This window comes from Crocodylus porosus, unplaced genomic scaffold, assembly GCF_001723895.1.
Source record: "Crocodylus porosus isolate Cpor-Errol unplaced genomic scaffold, CroPor_comp1, whole genome shotgun sequence".
NCBI classification, from domain to species: domain Eukaryota; kingdom Metazoa; phylum Chordata; order Crocodylia; family Crocodylidae; genus Crocodylus; species Crocodylus porosus.
In genome coordinates, this window is record NW_017728886.1 from 187,403,144 (window position 1) to 187,409,282 (window position 6,139).

Here is a 6,139-nt window from a genome sequence, read left to right on the forward strand (position 1 = left end):
AACTTTAGGGCACAAACACACTTCATCAGGCACCCTTGAAAGGATTGTAAAAGTTCTGCTGGGTAGAAATGAAAGTTCATATCTCATAGGATTTCACAGAGGAGTCAGTAAGTGGATTCAGTTTGGATTTGGAGATTCAGCCACCGAATCAGTCCAACTATCTGCCGATGGAATCAGGGACTGACGCTTCACACAGCCCAGTGGTTCACCCTATGACTCATGTTAATTAAGTCCTGCACCTTGGCATTGGGGGTGGGGGGAGAGAGAGGAATCTTTGTTGGAAGGTTCACACCAAGTCCCTGCCTCCAAGTAGGATCCATATTACAGTAGCAAACTCAAAGGAATCTTAAAGGGAAACATTGCTTAGCAAGTGCAGTATTCCCAACTCTCCCAGGCTAAAAAAACAGATGAGTTTATACTGGGCTTTGACTTGCATCAGAATAGGCTGGAGACTCATTTACACAGGCAGCTGGAACAGCAGTTTACTCAAATTTTAGTCCCACTTGTCCTGAGGATGGGAAGGGGAGGTAGGAGATGGGGCCAGGAGTGTTATCTCAGTACTTCACGGGCTAGAAACAGACAACTGGTTTGATTTTAATTTGAGCATCTGGTCAAGCATTAGTTTGGATAATTCATATGCACCTCATGTAGGAGGGGTTGGGGTTTGTCCTAAAATAAAACACTGAAACTGGAATCAAGCTGGTTGTCTGCTTTTAGCCTGATTTAGCATTTTACCTGGAAACAATTTGTGCTGCTTCAAGGGAACTGCCATTTTAAACCTTGTGTGTGAACAACTGTCCTGCACCTCCACCAATGCAAGTCAAATCTTGGACTAGTCTACCCTGGAATAAATGGTAGTTTGATTGTACTTTTGGTTAGATTATGGAGGTGAGATTATGGATTTGTACAGGACGATTTGGATAGGGATGATCCTGACTCAGGCAGGGGGCTGAGCTAGATGACATCTAGAGGTTCTTTCTGGCCCAACATCTTCATGATACTATTAGGCCCTGCATACAGAGAAACCAGCTGTAAAATTGTTATACATTTCCAAGCATTAGTTGTTTGGCTCTTTTTATAGCTGGGTGGGCACTTCTATGGCATGATAATGACTGCACCTGTGGCCGGTCTACATTTATTGTGCGATTTGTCAGTGAACTGCATAATGATTGCATATGTGGCCAGTCTTACTTTGCATGCGTGGCCACCTACATTTATTGTACGATTCACAAGCAAATTGCATGATAGTTTGCTCTTGTGGCCAGTCTGGTCACACATGCAATATAAGTCTACATTTATTGAACAACTCACCAGCGAATTGCATGACAATCACTTTGCAAGTGTGGCCAGTCTAAATTTATTGCACAATTGCCCAGTGAACTACGAGAATCACTTCGCACATGTGGCCGATCTCAGTTAACAACATGATTCACCAGTCAGTTGTTTCATATATGTAACATGTGCCCAGGGCCTACAATTCTCGGTTTTCAACCAGGGGCGGCAAGTGGGGGGGCTTCAGGGTTTGCAGGCTTCCAGATCCTGTCCCCAGGGCCCTCCCTCCTGTGTGCTCAGCCCCAGCCTGACAGGGAGGAAGCCCCCACTCCTGGAGTTGAGGCAGGCACCCGGGCAGAGGGGAAGGGAAGCACACACAACGCGCATCCCTGGCAGCTGGGGGGACATGGCGGCCATTGGAGCATGGCAGCGGTAAGCGGGAGCTCCTGCAAATGCAGCCAGTGCTGGCGGCGGTGGGGGCTGGCAAGTGCCAACCAGGGGTCAGCAACCACCCGCAGACACCTCTGGCAGGGAATGCACCGCCACGCTCAGGGGGTGCACATGTACCCACTAGGCATCGCCCCTGGTTCATGGGATCCAAATCATAGAATTAATTTTTGAGGCAGTTAATTGTGCAGCATATGCAAAACTCAGGTCACACTCAGAGAGCCTTAACTGACTGTTGAGTTCGTTGTCAGCACTTTCTTAGAACTGCTTGCCTCCAAATAAAGAAATGCTTTAAATTAGAACACCAAGTTCTCACTCACTCACTGGAAATTACAGTGAGCAATATAAAGTAAATACGACTTATTAGCGTGCTTATTTGCATGCCATTTTAGTGTATGATATTTTTTCAGCAAATACGATAATTTTGAGCTTCCAGTACAATAATTTCATATTTAAGACCTGGCAACACTGGCATGCAGGCACAGCCATCCCTTGGGATGGGATGGGATGGGATTGGATTGTGGAAGAAACCACTGGAAGAAAGGAAGGAACCTCTTTGTGGCTTGAGGCAGCCAGTCAGCAGCTGCCTGCAGCTTAGACCACGTCCTCTCCTCAAGGGCAATCTCTTATACAGCTGCCCCCTCTTCCAAATGATGTTGGCCCCCCAGAGCACTTGGAGACTGAGCTGGTCTTTTGGTGCATCTGCATCAGCTCTTCTCTGCATTCAGTAGGAGCTCTATGTTAATTGGCACCTGTCATGAATTCCCAGCTGCATCTATCTGGATAACTTTCCCTGCTCCTCTGAAAGTAGCATAATGCTCCTTTTTAAACCCACAGTGTGTCTGCACCTTGAAGGCGGTGCCCAGTTCTGGTCCCCACACCTCCACAAGCAGATAGAAGAAATAGAGAAGGTCCAGAGAACAGCAACAAGGATTAGTGCATGGAAAGGCCTCCACAGGAGGAGACCCTGAGGAGGCTAGGCCTATTCAGATTAGAAAAGAGAGGCTTGAAGGTTACATGAAAAAGGTTTATAAAATACTAAATGCCAAGGAAAGAGTAAATATGAATTTATTATGTACTTTCACCCATGAACGACATGTGCCCCCGGAGGCTAGGGGGGCATGGTGACGGTCCACAGGCGGCGGCAGTGGTATCAACAGCGGGGGAGCGGGGAGCTCCTGCACACAGCGGTGGCAGAGGGGGTGGCGAGTGGTGACCGCCTGCAGGCACCGCTGGCAGTGGCAGCCAGCGGCTATCGGCAACCACTCACAGATGCCGCCAGCAGTGTCAGCAGCAAAGCAGGGAGGGTGGGGGAGGATGGTGAGCAGCAACCACCTACAGGTGCTGCTGGCAGTGGCGGCCAATTGCAGGGGATGCACTGCCAATCTCAGGGGGTACATGTTGCATCCGTGTGTACCCTCTATGCATTGCCAATGCTCTCACCATGCAAGAACAAGGAGGGGGCGGGGGTCACAAAATGAAACTAGTAAGTAGTAAGTTTAAACCTAACATAAGGAAGATTTTCACCAGAGGTGGATTAAAATTTATTGGGGCCCTGGGCAAACGCACGTAGCCCGGGTGTACTCGAGTATGTCCTCCCTTCTCCAGTTGAAGGGATTGTTAGCAGGGCAGGTGTGCTATGGGTGGAAACTGCAGGCTAAGCACAGTTTCCCTCCTTCCCCTGTAGAGCCAAGCCAGGACACTCTGAACTTAACTATATATAAACTTATTAATACAATAACCATAGGAAGAAATAGATATATATACACAAAACATAGAACTATATGCAATATATGTACACTCCTTTACCTGTATCCTGAGGGGGGGCGGGGGTAAGTAAACCAGACCAAAAGGTAAAGATCAGGCAGTATTAAATTCTTATTAAAATACCAACTCACAAACATAAAATGTAAATACACAAAATATGAGGCTCTGACTCCCCTATTTGGCCCCCTTCCCAGTGCTGCTGCTGCCTGCACCCCTCCCACCTGCAACCCACAGAGGCATGGTGCTCCTGGCTGAGGCCCCCCACTAAGAAGAGACTGGCATTGCTCCTGCATCTCCTGGCAGCCCCAAGCAGGACCCCTTGCAGGCTGGAATAATGCCTGCCTGCAAGGGGAAATCCACTGTTTCCAGAGGGAATCGCTGGCCCATGCATTAATCCACCTTTTTTTTCACACAGTGTGTCATTAAAGTGTGGAATGCACTGCCACCAGCAGGTGTGGAAGCTGACAGTTTAGCCAGATTCAGAAAGAAATTGGATTAATTCTTGGTGAAAGGAGGCATCATTAGCTACTGAGCACGGGAGTTAGGGGTACAGGCTCTGAATCAGAACTTCCTAAACCTTAAATGCTGAAGGCTGCAAATGAGAGAGGAATAGCGGAAAAAATCCTGTCCACTCTCCCTTTCAGCATCTAGTCTGCCACTGTGACACACAGGATACTAACCCATAAAATGCAGTTATGTTGGTATTTTTTCCCCATATAAAATAAGCTGCTAGATTCAGGTAATGCTCTAAATTAGACCTATCCCTCTGCCACCCCATTTGCACAGCTTGCTGCTGGAAGGTAGATCCTTACATGGAGCTAATTGTGGACAGTATGGCTCATCTCCCCTTAACCTTGAGAGGTTTTGCTGTCCCTGTACTTTCTTGTTTGTCCTCACAGTGACACTGAAATGTGTAGCCTACCTTACTTTATACGATACTTTTTCCACCCTCGCTTCAGTGAAGCGCAGCTTGTCCTGGACACATGGAAATTTTCAGTAGCTGCATTTTTTATTCTGATTGTGGACAGCAGGATAAGTTATTTATAACTCTCTGTAGATCAGAGGTAGGCAACATTTTTTGGCTGGAGTGTGGAAAAAACCACGTCTACCTTGAAAGGTGCTGGAGTGCCAACATATCAGAAAAACAAAATGAGGGCGGAGAAGTACATAGCAGAACACACTGCATATTAGTGTTATAACATATCTCTCTGTGTATAATTAAACAATTGTTGTATGTAAAGTAAATACTGGGGCCAGGGCCCACCAGCAGCACAGGACTGGGGCCAGGGCCCACTGGCAGCAGCACTGGACTGAGGTGAGCGGCAGCAGTGGTGGTGCCAGCCAAGGCCAGGCCCACCACCAGCAACGGGATGGGCCTGGGCCCGGGCCCCAGCCTCATCCCGGCACTGCCGATGGCCTCAGCCCAGTACTGGCACTGGACTGGGGCCCACAGTGGTGCCAGTCAGGGCCGGGCCCACCGGCAGCCTGTGGCCAGCACCACTGACAGCCCCAGCCCGGTGGCAGCACTGGGCTGGGGTGGGTGGCAGCAGCCAGGCCCACCAGCACCATGTGGCCATGGGCGGGCCCATGGCCAACAGTGGGGCCAGGGTCAGCACCCACAGCAGCAGTGGTGCAGGCTGGGACCGGGCCCACCAACAGCACATGGCCGGCGCCGGGGCTGGGCGCAGGGTGGTAGTGGGGCCAGGGCCCAGGGCAGTGGTGGGGCCAGAGCCCGTGGCAGCAGTGGTGCTGGCTGGAGCCGGGTGCAGGGCCAGCTGCAGCAGCAGTGCCAGCTGGGGCATGCCGGCAGCACGTAGCCGGCAGTGTGGGGCTGAGGCCAGGACCATTGGGGTGCTGACAGCCCCCAGCCCGGGGCCAGGGCTGGTGGTGGGCTAGGGGTGTGGGTGGGGGCTCTTACCTGGCTGGGGTCAATGGTACAGTCAGGTTGTTCCGGGGCTGGGGTTGGCAGCAGCACAAGGCTGTTCCCAGGCAGTCATATGCTGCTCGATCTGGGCACGCTTCCTCCCACCCTTTGGAGTGGGAAGCAGCCTGCATGCCAATAAAAAACATGCCACATACCACCTTCAGCATGTATGCCTTAGGTTGCTGACCCCTGCTGTAGATGTTCCTCTTTAACTCACTGTAATCCACTATGACTTTACATCTATTATATCTATTATAGATATAATAATAAAGGTAATATAAATATCATTACCAAGTGGTTCATAAACCTCCTGGATGAGGTTAAGCTTCATAATTCAAGTTAACTATGTAAATTCAGAGTGCATTGCTCTTCGTTTTATTGTGAACATGAAGTGTGCAGAGAAATGAGCATGCTGAAGGATTTAAGAAAATCTATTTAGCCTAAGTAGGGAAACTCTATAGAAGGTAACATGATAGGTCAAACCTTAGTTTCCTACTCTACAGCCAGGGAGGAAAGCACCAGGCTTTGTGCGGCTCAGGGGCTGTGCAGACAGCCTGGCAGTAGCCTGGGAAGGCAGGCTCCTCAGAAGGAAAAAAAAAGCAGCAAGCCTTATCTTTTTTCCGCCCCCCCTGGAGCCTGCCTGCCTGCCTGAGCTGCACAGGAGCCCAGTGGGGATGCACATGACAAAGTGGGGGGACTATGCTGCTGCCACCAGAGCATGTGCTCACA